The following is a 14,929-nucleotide window of genomic DNA, read 5'->3' as shown; positions in this document are numbered from 1 at the left end:
AAAAAGTCCAAGTTTCAGCTGACTTGCTCTTTCAGCTGAGGAAATGAAGCCAGGTTATTTTAATGCTGTTTTAAACAGCTAACTCTTAAAAAAAAAAAAAAAAAAAAAAAAGTCCAAAGAATAGAATTAGTTACCTTGAAAACCCTGTTCAGGTAATTTAGAGAATAGTTTGGCTAATAACCTTAATGCACTGCTTGTATACCCAGGACTGTCAGCTCTACAGGTTACTGCAGGTTAATCAGTAAATTGCTGCTACCAGCTACAACAAACCTTTAAGAAATCCAGCATCTCTTAGGCCTTAGCTTCTGTTTTCCTGACAACAATAAATCGGTGGAAAAAAAAAAAAAAAAAAAAAAAAAAAAAGCAAAACTGTTGACAATTCTTAGCTGAGCAAATAATCAAAATTTAGTGCAGTTAATGACTGCTTGGTTAATTCTTAGAAAGCTCTTCTCAGCATGCTTAAGCTACACAAGAGCGAAATGTGAGTTCTTGTGGACAGGTAGACAGAGAGACAGTCACACACACATGACAAACGTATTAGACAATTACATATATACATGAATTCCAGTCAGACAAGCTCTAGGAAACTTTAAAGAGAGACAAGAAAAACAATTACCTACTAATCTCTATAATGCCAACAAGTGCATAGATTCTCTGAAAAAACTTTAGAATTGTCTGTTCAAATATTTTGAAAGGATACATTAACGATCATTTTCACCAAGCATTTTTCTGACCAGAAAAAAAATTAATAGAATCTAAAAATTATTAACAGTGGTAAATGCCTCCTTCAAGTTGCTTGTGAGAAAACAAACACAGGAATTGGCAACTTCTGTGCAGTTTTAGCTCTGAGGTAATCATGGCAGGCTTTTGCTTTAATCACGTATCTCAGGGCAGCCCATTAGATTAACAAGGGACAAAAAAAAAAGTATTAAAACTTAGTGAGTTACTGGAATCTTCTGGAACTGAAAACTATACAGATGGTCTGCAACATATTTGTATAGGAGATGCCCAATTGTTGATGGTTTTCCAACTATTATAGTAGCATAGTAAGAAGGCAGATACTGGGCAGTGAGCACTGAGCAACTGTTGTCACTGAGCCTTCCCTCTTGGCTGCTTCCCCACTCGCCCAACGAGCAGTTTTGGTCTCCCAGAGCAGAGACAAAGGTTGCTTTGGAGAAGCCGGGAAGCCTAAGAACACCATGTAGATTTAGGGCTGGATAGGAGGTATTGTGCAGAGGCCATGCCCATTACTCATCCGCTGGCAACGGGCTCTCTTCCTTTTGTCTGGAAAGACGGTAAACTTTCAATGCCATCTGAAAACAGAAGGCCTTTCACGGAGTGCAAGAACTCTGCCATCTCAATCATGTGAAAATATTGTAAACACTTTACCAGCCCCCATTCAGCTGTCCAAAAAGCAGAGCTAGAAGACACCAAACAAAACAGGAAGGAAAGAAAAGGGTGCATGTTGCGCACTTTGTTTCACTTGTATCTTTACTCTGAGTAGGAATTTTGCTTGGAATTTTATTTTTTCCCCTCACATTAGTGAACAGGTTTAAGTATCTGCTACGGGGAAAAGACAATTAAAAGCCTATTCTGTATTTTATTTAGAGGGAAAAATAAAATCCATTGCCCAAGAGTTTTTCTCCAGCAGAGCTCTCATATTTCCTCACAGCCCCTACAAGAGTAGCTTTCAAACATGCTGCAGGACTTGGGTTTCTCTTTCAGTGCTCAGGTTGACCCACCCCTATGAACTTTTCCCAGTAGGGTCTTCCCTCCAAACTTTTAAACAACACAAGTGCTGTTTTACTGACATATCTTAACATATACAATACCAAATCCAGTACTGAAGTAGGAAGTTGTTCACAAAGAAGAACATATTCCAAGAATATATGTATATATATGTACATGTCTATCAAACCAAAAACATGCAAAAATATATTTGTCAGTTTGCACAACATTTTTAATTATCTGCCTGATGAGGCCTTCTACATAGGTTGTGCTGGTTCAACATACAATTCACTCTGGACAATTATTTTTACAGGTGATTTCAGCACATCATGTGGTTAAATAAAAGTGATGCAGTTTCTTAGTGAGAGATGTGCTTGTTCTACTGAAGTGAGAGGCTACTTGAAACTTCATCATAACTTTGAACCACAGTAACACATTAGTGCCTGGCTTCTTCACTATTTAAAGCACGAGGCATTGACTTAAGCTGGTGAACTTAATATTGGAGAACGGCAAAGAAAAATAACTAGGCTGGCAGTAACTAGGAAATGCTTTTTTTTTTTCCCCCTGTAGAAATCTTGCTCTAGAGCAAGATCTGTTGACGGTTTGGTCCACAGCCCAGTTCTGAAAACAGAGCAGGCAGGTAAGCCTGGAGATATTCCTCCTCCCTTGGAGGTAAATTCTCTGTTCCTAACCAAGGAAAGAGCCTGCTGTCACTGGTGTCTTGGAGACCATTTCTTACTGCTATTCAGCAAATATTATGCATGGACAGAAGGCAATCCCTGACAGGCCAATAAGAACTGGTTCCTATAGGAGCACACTGTATCAAGGGCAGGCTCTTCCACCTGATTTCCTCTCACTCTGCTGTGGATGCAGTTTGCTGTCTGAAAAAGATAGTTAATTATTTAAACAGCTGATTACTTAAATTTATTATTATTAAATATGAGTCTGTAGACTAGTTTCACTATCCAAATGAAGCACAAATGTGAAAATGCAGATCAAATAGTACATGAGCACATGTATATGACATCCCTCTGCATTCAGGAGTCTGTGCATGCAAGAAGCACATAAATCTGGGAGTTCACTGGGCCCCTGGATATTCTTCAGGTCTCTCTTGATGTTGATACTGGTATGCCCATTTTCAGTCTTAAATCTTTCTGATCTGACTTCTGCTCTACAAGAGGAAAGACCATACAGAATCACAGAATTTCTAGGTTGGAAGAGACCTCAAGATCATCGAGTCCAACCTCTGACCTAACGCTAACAGTCCCCACTAAACCATATCCCTAAGCTCTCCATCTAAACGTCTTTTAAAGACCTCCAGGGATGGTGACTCCACCACTTCCCTGGGCAGCCTGTTCCAATGCCTCACAACCCTTTCAGTAAAGTTCTTCCTAACATCCAACCTAAAACTCCCCTGGCGCAACTTAAGCCCATTCCCCCTCGTCCTGTCACCAGGCATGTGGGAGAACAGGCCAACCCCCACCTCACTACAGCCTCCTTTAAGGTATCTGTAAAGAGCAATAAGGTCACCCCTGATCCTCCTTTTCTCCAGGCTGAACAAGCCCAGCTCCCTCAGCCAATCCTCGTAGGACTTGTTCTCCAGGCCCTTCACCAGCTTCGTCGCCCTCCTCTGGACCCGCTCAAGCACCTCGATGTCCTTCTTGTAGCGAGGGGCCCAAAACTGAACACAGTACTCGAGGTGCGGCCTCACCAGAGCCGAGTACAGGGGGACGATCACCTCCCTAGCCCTGCTGGTCACACTGTTTCTTATGCAAGCCAGGATGCTGTTGGCCTTCTTGGCCACCTGAGCACACTGCTGGCTCATATTCAGCTGACTATCCACCATCACTCCCAGGTCCTTCTCTGCCTGGCAGCTCTCCAACCACTCATCTCCCAGTCTGTAGCTCTGCTTGGGGTTATTGCGCCCCAGGTGGAGGACCCAGCATTTGGCCTTGTTGAACTTCATGCAGTTGACCTCAGCCCCATCAGTGCAGCCTATCCAGATCCTCCTGCAGAGCCTTCCTACCCTCAAGCAGATCGACACACGCATAGCTTGGTGTCATCTGCAAACTTACTAAGGGTGCACTCAATGCCCTCGTCTAGATCATCAATGAAGATATTAAAGAGGACCGGCCCCAGCACCAAGCCCTGGGGAAGGCCACTAGTGACTGGCCTCCAACTGGACTTGACTCCGTTTACCACGACTCTTTGGGCCCAGCTATCCAGCCAGTTTTTAACCCAATGAAGCGTGTGCCAGTCCAAGTCAAGAGCAGCCAGTTTCTTGAGGAGAATGCTGTGGGAGACGGTGTCAAAAGCCTTGCTGAAGTCAAGGTAGACCACATCCACAGCCTTTCCCTCATCCACCCAGCACGTCACTTTGTCATAGAAGGAGATCAGGTTCATCAAGCAGGATCTGCCTTTCATAAACCCATGCTGACTGGGCCTGATCACCTGCTTGCCCTGCAAGTGCTGCGTGATGACTCTCAAGAGGATCTGCTCCATGAGCTTCCCTGGTACTGAGGTCAAACTGACAGGCCTGTAGTTTCCCAGGTCTGCCCTCCGGCCCTTCTTGTAGATGGGCATCATGTTTGCTAGCCGCCAGTCAACTGGGACCTCCCCCGATAGCCAGGACTGCTGATAAATGATGGATAGTGGCTTGGCCAGCTCCTCTGCCAGTTCTCTGAGTACCCTTGGGTGGATCCCATCCGGCCCCATCGACTTGTGCACATCCAAGTGCCGTACCAGGTCACCAACCAGTTCTTCGTGGATAGTGAGGGCCACATCCTGCTCTCCATCCCCTTCCACCAGCTCAGGGTACTGGGTATCCAGAGAACAACTGGTATTGCCGCTAAAGACTGAGGCGAAGAAGGCATTAAGCACCTCCGCCTTTTCCTCATCTCTTGTAACTAAGTTTCCCCCCCGCATCCAGTAAAGGATGGAGATTCTCCTTAGTCCTCCTTTTTGTGTTGATGTATTTATAAAAACGTTTTTTGTTATCTTTAACAGCAGTAGCCAGATTGAGCTCCAGATGAGCTTTGGCCTTCCTAATTTTGTCCCTGCACAGCCTCGCAACATCCTTATAGTCCTCCCTAGTGGCCTGCCCACTTTTCCAAAGATTGTAAACCCTCTTTTTTCTCCTAAGCTCAAGCCACAATTCTCTGTTGATCCAGGCTGGTCTTCTTCCCTGCCAGCTCATCTTTGGGCACGTGGGGACAGACCGTTCCTGCGCCATTAAGATTTCCCTCTTGAAGAGCGCCCAGCCTTCCTGGACCCCTATGCTCTTCAGAACCGCCTCCCAAGGGACTCTACCAACTAGTGGCCTGAGCAGCTCAAAGTCAAATACCTTTTCATGTACTAGAAATGTGCACCTTATGCTGGTAAAACCAGCAGCTGCTCAATAAATCAGGATTCATGTTCCCAATTTACATAGAATTCAAGGACTATAGTACACAAAAATGCATGAGAAGATATTACCAAATAACGTCAGATGTGGCACAATGGGAAGGCAGGTTCTTTTCACTGTCTCTCACCATACCCATTATCAGCATTACCTATTTATGATTTTTAAAGCCAGCACCTGAATTCCATACCTCCCTCCCCCCTCAAAAAAAAAAAAAAAGTACATTAATATACTTGTAAAATCACATAGACTTTCTATACATACAGTGAGAATACATGATCATAGGTTAAAAAATGAGGAAAAGTATATGTCAATAAGTGAAGCAGTGGTTGATAAACTGAATGATGCTTTAAATTCACAAATGCATTCCTTTAGGCTGCCTTGCACATGCTATCTCAATACTTCCCTCCTCCCCAATCCATCTTATAAAAAGAAGCTGCAATAAATTAGAATTTTATGAGTCTCCAAATAAAACCTTCACTAAAATTGAAAACAAGACATGGATGTAGAAGCATATGGAAGGTTTATGAGAGAAGAGAAAAAAAAAAAAAATGATCCCAGGGCAATAAAAAACCTGTCTCACTCTTTCTTGGTCTTTACAAACCAAAAATTACAAGAGACAGATGAAGAAGTTTGCTGTACAATACTGTGTGGGTACATCCTCCAGCAAAGAGAAAGTTTTCTTACTCATTCTTCTGATGCAAGACAGCACAACAAGAACTGTTCTTAAGATCCATTTTTTGATTTTCTTCATAAAATACTTCACAGTTAGATATGGAAATGAGATACCTTTCTGCTTTGATCTTTAGTTTAAGGGTAACTAAAAAGTGGCTTCCTGGTCTTTCATTACGGTTTTCTTTGGATTTAATATACCCAAGCCTCTGAATCATGTTACTAGCTTTTAAAGAGCTTTATAGGACAAAGGCAGTTAATATGTATATATATTTACACCTTTGTTCCAAACCTTACATTCCTGTCACTGTATGCAGAGTCTCACTCCCCCCCACCCCCACCCCATTTCTCCCATCCTTATCATTCCCCCCTTGCAGGATGGTGCACGTATGGGATTTTGTTTAGCTAAATGATGGAATGGCTATCAAGGATTCTTTTCCTTTGCTTTTAAATGCAATACTCCACATTCCAGAAATTTCTATGAGACACAGTGGTTTGGAACTGACAACCACTGCAAGCGATGAAGTTTGGATCTAGATCTAAATTATTGCAAGATATGTAGAGAACTTTTAGATATTCTATCTCTAAGATGGCCCAAATTTGCAGGCTAAGCAAAGGGGATATTTGTGTAACATCTTACTTTAGAAGTGGCAGTTCTGTTTTATATTTTGTTCTATGAGAATAAATGCAGATTCTGTGCCCATGCTGCTTTAAGACCTATAAAATGCTAACTTCCATTCGTAGAGGACACAGGTGATGTTAACCATTCACAGACAGTACTATATTGGCTTAAAAGTATATTGATTTGACATTTCTGCTAAACTGACCAGTTGTGAAATAGTTAATAGCAGTAACTATTTATTAAGTTAGCCTTGCTTCTGATACCCAGTTAAAAATTAATTTGAAGTATGTGCAAGGGTTGCTCGTCATGCCCCATTCCTCAGTTAGCAAAGACAAATTCCGAAAAGAAGGTTAAAAAAAAAAAAAAAAAAAAGAAAAAAGAGGTGAAGACATCCCATATCAGAGTGAGGGAAGTATACTTACAGAACAAACATGCTTATGGTCTGAGGAAGTGGTGTTCCTACACAGAAGTTGCTACAAAGGTCCTGCACTCATAAAATTCACTAAGGCTTAGAAACAAGAATATGCAGAAACACTATGTGAAGAGCATCAACAGGATCCTGGGGTTTTGCATCTTCCCTTAGATATAATCTTGCTGAAACTCAGGAGGCCTCTCCTGAGAGGGCCATGACTTAAACACCATGGAAATGTCATTCTTCCAGAGGAAGAAGAAAGAAAATAAGACTAGTGAATTGTGTGGTAGAAAGTTCTTAAGAGCCCCTTGTGTCATGGTGTTCTGTAGCAGTTGAGAAAAATGAATTTTCTTGAGTCTTCTGTCATTAGAGAGGATAGTGAGGAGGGAAAATACATACATACATATATATATATACACACACATGTATGTATGTAAAATTATTTTGACCCCGAACAGGATTCTGTCTGATTTCTATTTTATTAGAGTTTTGAATATCCCTTGATTTCATGTCTTTTCCTATTTAGGCCCCAGCCCATTGTTCCCAGTGTACAGTCCTGCTGGTTTATTCAAGAGATTCTCCTCAGATATCTGTAGAACTTCAGTTTTAATCTTGCTCCAGGTATTGAATGCCCACACAGTATTCATAACTGTTCAAGGATGGGCCATCTGAAAAACTCAGCTATGGAACAAATATGAACTCTTTACATCTCTCAAAAGACATAAGGGATAAACTTAAACAGTTTAGCAGGTTAATATTATATACAAATTAGTTTGATGTTATGGGTTTGGAAGTAATGACAAAAAAAAAAAAGTCTATTTCATAGACTGCAGTAGGAATAACACATTGATTTTTTTTAAAAAAAAGTTCTGGAACACATTAATTTTTTCCAGCCTAATTATTTTTCATGCAAAATACTCGTACCTAAGTATTGTCACAATGAAGAGTGCTACAAGGAAAGTCAAGCATCCTGTGTGTCTCTTAAAGTCTTCTGGATCACAATCCCAAGCAAATACTACAAAATATAGTATTTTCTACAGTGGTATTATAAGTCCCTGTCTGATCCACAGAGTTCTCCCAGCTAGTGTATGAGTGACCAGCACCCAGTTAAGGTCTAAGAGCTCTCCCCATAGGAGTTTGGCTAGCTTTACGGACCTGCCCTACAATTCCCTATGGCAAATCTTGATTTTTTATTTTTTTTAAATGCAGTTTGTTTTGCCTGCTGCCCTGAACATCTACATTTGCCCCCCCTCCCCTGTATGGGAGATGCATGACAAGTCAAAACACAGCTGTCAAGTTCTAAAATCAGCATCAAAGCTCAGTAAAAGCAAGAGGGAAAAACAATATGCTTTGTTAAACAATACTGCCTCAGATCTTAAAGGGTTATACAATGAAAGTAATACCCCCTTTGAGTTCTGTATATGGCACGCATTACCTAACATCCTTAGTCAGAACCCCACTGTTTATGAGGTGATGAGAAAAGAATACAGCTCCCTCTTGTCAGTAGGACATCTCCACTGCCCTGCAGGAATTTTTTCGTTATATTTCAGATGTATTGAATCTTCTAGACATTAGAAAAGCAAAACATGCACTGTGCCCTCTGGAGCCATCACCTTTTTTGGTCAGTTCATAGGTTCACCAAGGTCACAGAAAACAGTCTTTTACATCATAAGTTTTACCTTTAGGCTGTTTTATTCCTCCACGGGAACCTGAAAGGGTTTAAACAGATTTATCAAACCAGAAATGGAAATATTTATGTTTGGAAACATTGGTATTTCTAAACATTTCTTATTTCTTTCCTTCCCCACTGATACTGATTCCCAGTCTCTGAGCCATGTGAAGCAGTTTAAGAGTTATTTCTCAGGAAAAAACCCTGCCTGCTAAGTCATTCCCTGCTGCCCCTTAAACATAGTTAAAGTTTTCTGCTGCTGCACTATTGGTATGAGTGCTGCCACTCTGTATGTATAAAACCACATATAAATATGTATATTAAAAAATACATGTGTTTGTGTTCTAATTTTTTTTGTATAAAACTCAGCTTTTGACGTTTTATTTCATGCATATCAAATTTTAAGGTTAACATGAAACCTTATGATTATCCAATCAGATGATCTATTTAATGTAAGCCATCCAAAAAAAAAATTAAAAAAAAAAAAAAGAATCACCTCTTTGTTGGGATCCTGATCCCAGTACATTTCGTTAAACTGCAATGAAGATGCAGACAGTCACCTGGAAAGAGAAAAAAAAAAAAAAAAAAAAAAGAGAAAGAAGGACACTTGCTGGAAAATCCATTTGTACTTTCAAGTGATCAGTTTGGCAAGAAAGGTTAGGGCTGACAGAGACCCCTCAGTACCTCTTCTGAGGGAGTCTGGTCCTCTCCAGATACTCTCCAAGGTTCTTCTAAGAAGGACCACTGTGGACTCAGCATTCTAGTCTCTGTGCAAACCTAGTGGCTTGGTCCACCAGGTTCAGGAGGAATAAATAATGCTGAATAGTACAAGATCTTCATTTATTTTTAAATCCAAATTACCAGATGAGTTGTCACACTTTTTAGCCCTGAAGGGTCTCCCAGTGGGAGACTTGACATCAAGCTTAATATTTTCATGTGTGCAACAGGATAGATGCAGCCAGAAACACATTTGGTAATAATGTTTCTCATCAGGGTGAGGGTCTGCTCTTCTATCACAGCCATGTATATGACACTTTTTGCTGCCACTCCATTTCAGCTGGCACTTCACTTTTTAATAGGTAACAGGGTGTGTCACACTCCATACTGGAAGTGTGAGCAAGGAATGGGAAATACTATAAACAATGAGCTAATGTTGTGGTAAATTCCTGGGAAACGAGAATGGGTTTGCAAAGATTACAGCACACTGTCCTCATTCAAGAGAGACCTCAAATGAAGGGAGCAGAGAGACTTAAGACTAGATAATGAGAACATATTTCCTCCTGTAGAAGGGCTACAACTGAAAAAGCAGGAGCTCTGTTCTTCCTGATAATTTACTCACCAGGAGTCAAAGACAATAATCCAACAGCCATAGACCATTACATAGCGGCAATGAGATGGAGATGACCACCTGTCATTTCACCTCAGTGTAGCCCGTGCTGTTTTTCCTCAGATGTACGTGAAGCCCTCTTCTGAGTGAGAGGGATCAGTTTACCACATGAAATCACCCAGGGAACACTACACCACATGGTCTGTTAAAGATAGAAGGGGCTGGACATACGTAATGAAGACACACCTGAGCTACTCAGTGAGTAAAGGCAGCTTGATGCTCATCCATTGTGAAAAGAAAGGGGGAAGAAGAGAAATAAGGCATTTTAAATTATAGGCAGGCAGATTAGCATTTTAGCTGGTTTGCAACAATGAAAGTGGGGAGAAAAAAAAAAATAAAAATAAAAACCACTTTTCTCTTAGCACAAAATAACTATTATATGGCACCAGAGTTTCAAGTCTACACTAGATGAGTGCCCCTGGCCATCAGCCAACTAAACATAGGATATAAATACTCCAGCAATGCACACTCTTTCTTCAAAGTAACCCCTCCCTCCTTCCCTTTCCTTGTGAAACCCATTCCCCCCAGAGAGGAGGTGTGTGACTGCAAGCTCCCCAAGACTGTTTCCCCATTTGTGACACCATACCAGTAGCAACTTATCTTTCCAAAATGCCTGGAGGTCCACAGAGGAAAAAAGAAAACACCCATACCGCTCTTACCTCCTCCTGCTAGTGCTTGGCTAGGCTTGCAGTTCTCAGGCTAGCTTTTTGCTGTCATACCCAGTTTGAGCCCAAGCAAATTCCAATCCACTCCTCTTCCTGAGGTTCCCATTTATTTAAACAGGTGGGACCAGACCTGCTGTACTTCCCAAAGTGCTGCTGCAGCTGAACCAGCTTAGAAAGTAATTCTGCTACAGGTATCAATTAAGAACAGGCAAGGGGGGGGGGGGAAATTTCAGGCTGCAGAAGGGGTAAAAGCAGTGCAGCAGCCATTTCTGGGGTTTCAGTGCTGGCAAAGTCAAAAGCAATGCTCAGCTTTTCTGTAACTTTCTTAGCTCAAAAGACCCTCCAGCCAAAAGACCATTAGTTGGAATCCTTGCATAAACTTAATAACAATATTTTTTTCATTTAAGGCTGTCCCACCATTCTATTATCTGTCATTAATTTTCCATATGTTCCCCTTACCACCACTCTTAGGCTGGGTTCAGTTTACAGAATTGGATCAGATTTCTTTACAAGCCAGAACATTTGCTGGCTTGCTTACTAGCTTGAGGCCAGTTATGTTTGAGTGAGGCCCAAGCAAAACAAGTGAGATTTGGTGACTTTCCAGTGAGTAGGCACCAAATTGACATGATCCAAGGTTGTTGTTTTTTAAAAGTTTAAAAATTTTGAAGTAATGGTTCTTTCATTAATTCACAGCTGCTGGCAGATACTTGCTCAAATATTGCAGCATCCCCCTGCTTACTATAAAGCACAGCTTCTGGTTCTATTTTCTTTACACTTACCATAATGCCGCAGTTTCTTGGTTATCTGTATTTTTAATCACAGATGGGCAAATGCACTGGTAACTTGGGAGAAAAGTGACTGATGAGAACAAGATCAGTGAACCATTTTGTTTCCAGTATTTATACTAGATAACAAAGTCCAGTGTTTGCAACTCTCTCTAAAAAGCATTCAGTTTCATGTGAAACCCTCCTCTGATTCAAATCTGACTTCTAGAAACATTTATTACACTGTCACAGCAACTCAATAAAAGTAATTAAAAGTGTCCTTCCATCCAAGCCATTAAGATAAAATATTGAATACCTAGATAACCACTGATCTTCTAACTATATCATTTTTTTTTCTCTCTGGTTTTAGCTTTATTATTCTCAGAACATCAATTATATTTTAAATGAGTTTGGACAAGGACTACTGTAAATTGCCAAGAATATCTGTCTTTCATATGTCTTATGAAAATGTTAAAGTAGAATTTCACAAGAAATTCAAGAATGAAAGACCTTCAGACCTTTGAAAAATCCCCCACTGTATACTCCACACTGCATATGCACAGAAACTAAGGTAGCAGAACCAGGGTACAGACCAAAAGTGAGACAAAATGAAAGTACCAGTGTTGGGTATTGAATTTCAGGTTGAGCATGCTAATAAGCAGTAGTCTGAAAATTCGTGAGTGAGAAGGGATTCTCACAAAACAATATACCTTATTAGACTTTTGGGAAAGGGGCATAGAGTATACGTGGCAGGGGAATACCCTATCAATTTATAGTATTTTTTTATTTTACTAGCAACATTATGATGAGTAGGATAGGACAGGACAGGACAGGACAGGACAGGACAGGACAGAACAGTTCTGTCAGAAGAGATTTTCGAAGATCATCAAGTCCAACTGCACTAGTGTGTGAATTTAGATGTTCCAAAGGCATTCCCCTAGTTTTGCTACATAAATTTAAGCATTGTGTTATGGATGTTGTAACAGATGGCACGTGAAAGTTACACAAATGCTGAAAATAAACATCACGTTGGCCAAACTGTTCATATTGGTAGTACTTATCAAGGCAACCAAGACCAAGATGTGGTAGAGCTAAGCATTTACTGAAATACAGATAAATATTTTGGTCTGGACATAAGCAGGATTTAGGCCCCACAGCACTGAAAATTGCTGCTCCTGACTCTTAGGTGTGCACCTCCCTGGTGGGATCCAGAACTTGGGTGCTGAAGAATGCAGATAGCCCAGAGGGCTGAGCAAGAGCTGCCCAGATTAGCCATTAGGAAATGCTGAGGATATTGAAATCATCTTAAGCCTCTCTGGAATTTCGTTGCCTATCTCAAGACAGGGATCTCCACCCTCCTCCACCAAAACAATGAGAGAAGTGGGTGCTGCTGCTGCAGGGCTGCTTTACGCAATAGGACTACAACTGGGGCACTCCCTCCTGCTGCAGAAGCTCTGGGCTCCCTTCCCTCTAGGCATGAAGGGATCTGTATTATCCACACCTGCGCTAAAAACTATCAGACTATAGGTTATCCTGCTCTGGAACATTCCCATTCTTTCCTTCCAAAGGTGTTTCTTTTGTCACGTTCAGGAAATGAACCTGATCTAAACTGAGCATCATAGCAACTCTTTTTTTTTTTTCTTTTTTTTTTTCCTTTCACATCCAATCTTTTTAAAGGGGCAATTTATTGGCTATCTGAGGTTATTCACAAAGTAATACGAACCTCTTAAATACTGCACCATTGCCATGTCCCAAATTGCAAGTGCTTCCCCATAAAACAAAGTAGAGTTGGATAAAGGAAGGGTTAAATAAATAGTTGAATGTAGAGAAGAGAGAAGAACAACCATAGTCAGTTCTGCAGAATGGAGCAGCTCATACCACCAAACCACAGGGACATCTTTTTTCTTATGTTTGTTTTAAGATTTATGACATGGGGAGGAAGGGAAGATGGAAAGAGGGAGACAATTAGGGAAGAAACCAGAAAGATTCAATGACAAAAGGAAACAGTTCAGATAGGAAAAGGCAGATTTGCAAGTCATTGGCAAAAACTGTAGCTGTTCAGTTATTATACCCCTGCTAAGTTGGACAGAGAGCATAAAGGGGGGAAGAGGAGAACCCACACACAGAGCTCAGTGAGAGCCCTGCAGAGATCAGAACTACTAGGGAACCACCAAATATCCACCAACAACCACTAAATTTGGAGCTGAAAGAGAAAACAGAAAATTAGGGGGTAAAGCCGGGAAAGAGCAGTCACAGAAGCCAAGAAGGCATGAGATTTCAAGGAGTCAATGGGGTGAACAGTGTTAAGAGCAAGTGATAGGTAAAGAAAGATGAGGTTGCAGAATAGACCTGTGACTGAATCAGGAAAATCCCAGTGGGGAATTAACTACACACTAAGGGTTTCTGTGCTTAGACACAAAAAGCTTTACAAACCAGATTGTTGGCAAAACTTCATGAGTCCCACACTGGAATAATTAAAATAAAAGCTGTTCACTGAAGTTATTTTTGGTGGGCATGTTTGGATCAGAGAGTGGAGTTGTTGAGCACAGTATAATACATGCCAAAAGTCCTATTATGTGCCTGCCACTGCACCCTGCCATACTTGGAAATATGTTCAAAAACTGTGGTAGAGATTCCTTATTGGCTTTACACTTGAAGGACAAACCAGCGTTACACATTTCAGTTGGAGGCTGTAGTGCTGCTGGTCATGAGCCATTTCTCTGGGAGACGGCGGCCCTCTTGGTTGTGTCTGGGCACGGAGATGTTTGCTCTGTGACAGACCTTGGAGCGGTCAGGGGACTGGTCTAAATCAGATATTCCTTAGGGAAACTCCATATTTGAGAAATTATCAACAGATTTACTACACATTTTCCAGAGGAACCAGGGTGTAGAAGTCAATTAAAGGTCATTGCATACTTCCTATCTGATGAAATGGGGTGCTCATATCAAATATACTTTCACAAATAGTAGGGGCTGGCAAACCTGATAGTGAAGCATTAAGACCCATTAAAAACCTACCATTCCACTCAAGTATAACAATTTTGTTTTCTTGCAATGGAGTTCCTCAAAAAGAACCTGCAGAGAAGCTAGGTGCTTTTCTGAATGTCCCTTCACCACAGTTTTTTTTCCCCTGAAAAAACGAATAGTATGAAAGTTGCTTTAAGTTGGAGACAAACACAATACAAATACAAAAAAAAATTTCAGAGGAGAGAGAACGAACCTTTTGATTAAGGAGGTATCAGACCCAGAGCCTACCACTCTACCACTGCTTGTATGGAAAACAGGTAGGTATCTAACTAAATTCAAACTTCTGGAACCCCGAACAGATAACCAGGCTTGAAACAGTTGAAGCAACTTTAAAACACTGCAACAAACACCTACCCCTATCAATCTACCAGGAAACAGCCTCCTGGGAACAGAAAAGCAGAGCACACATCCAATTCATTAACTGTTCTCCAAGAGAAACCACGGCTGCAGAATAGTGCTGCTTTTCCTTTGCAGTAGACCTATGCCAGCAACCTTTTCCTCAAGAATGTCTCCTTCCTTCGGCTCCTGATGACTCATAACAGGGCAAATTGCCTTCCTTTTATCTGAAGGTTATTTTTTCCTC

At 41.1% G+C, this 14,929-nt stretch overlaps 1 long non-coding RNA gene across 1 annotated transcript in view; it reads right to left on the bottom strand.

The window, feature by feature from the left end:
- Window positions 1-10,612, bottom strand: part of LOC311433484 — a 55,835-nt gene extending 45,223 nt beyond the window's left edge. The window contains exons 1-4 of the long non-coding RNA XR_014690776.1: window positions 10,550-10,612; window positions 9,188-9,287; window positions 9,000-9,063; window positions 8,514-8,543 (exon numbers count right to left, since the gene is read on the bottom strand). This is a non-coding gene — a long non-coding RNA (uncharacterized lncRNA). The remainder of the gene's footprint in view (window positions 1-8,513; window positions 8,544-8,999; window positions 9,064-9,187; window positions 9,288-10,549) is intronic.
- Between the last annotated feature and the right edge of the window lie 4,317 nt (window positions 10,613-14,929).

The sequence above is a fragment of the Aythya ferina genome (assembly GCF_964211825.1).
Source record: "Aythya ferina genome assembly, chromosome: 3".
Lineage (NCBI taxonomy): Eukaryota > Metazoa > Chordata > Aves > Anseriformes > Anatidae > Aythya > Aythya ferina.
This window is presented reverse-complemented; position numbering and strand designations above follow the sequence as displayed.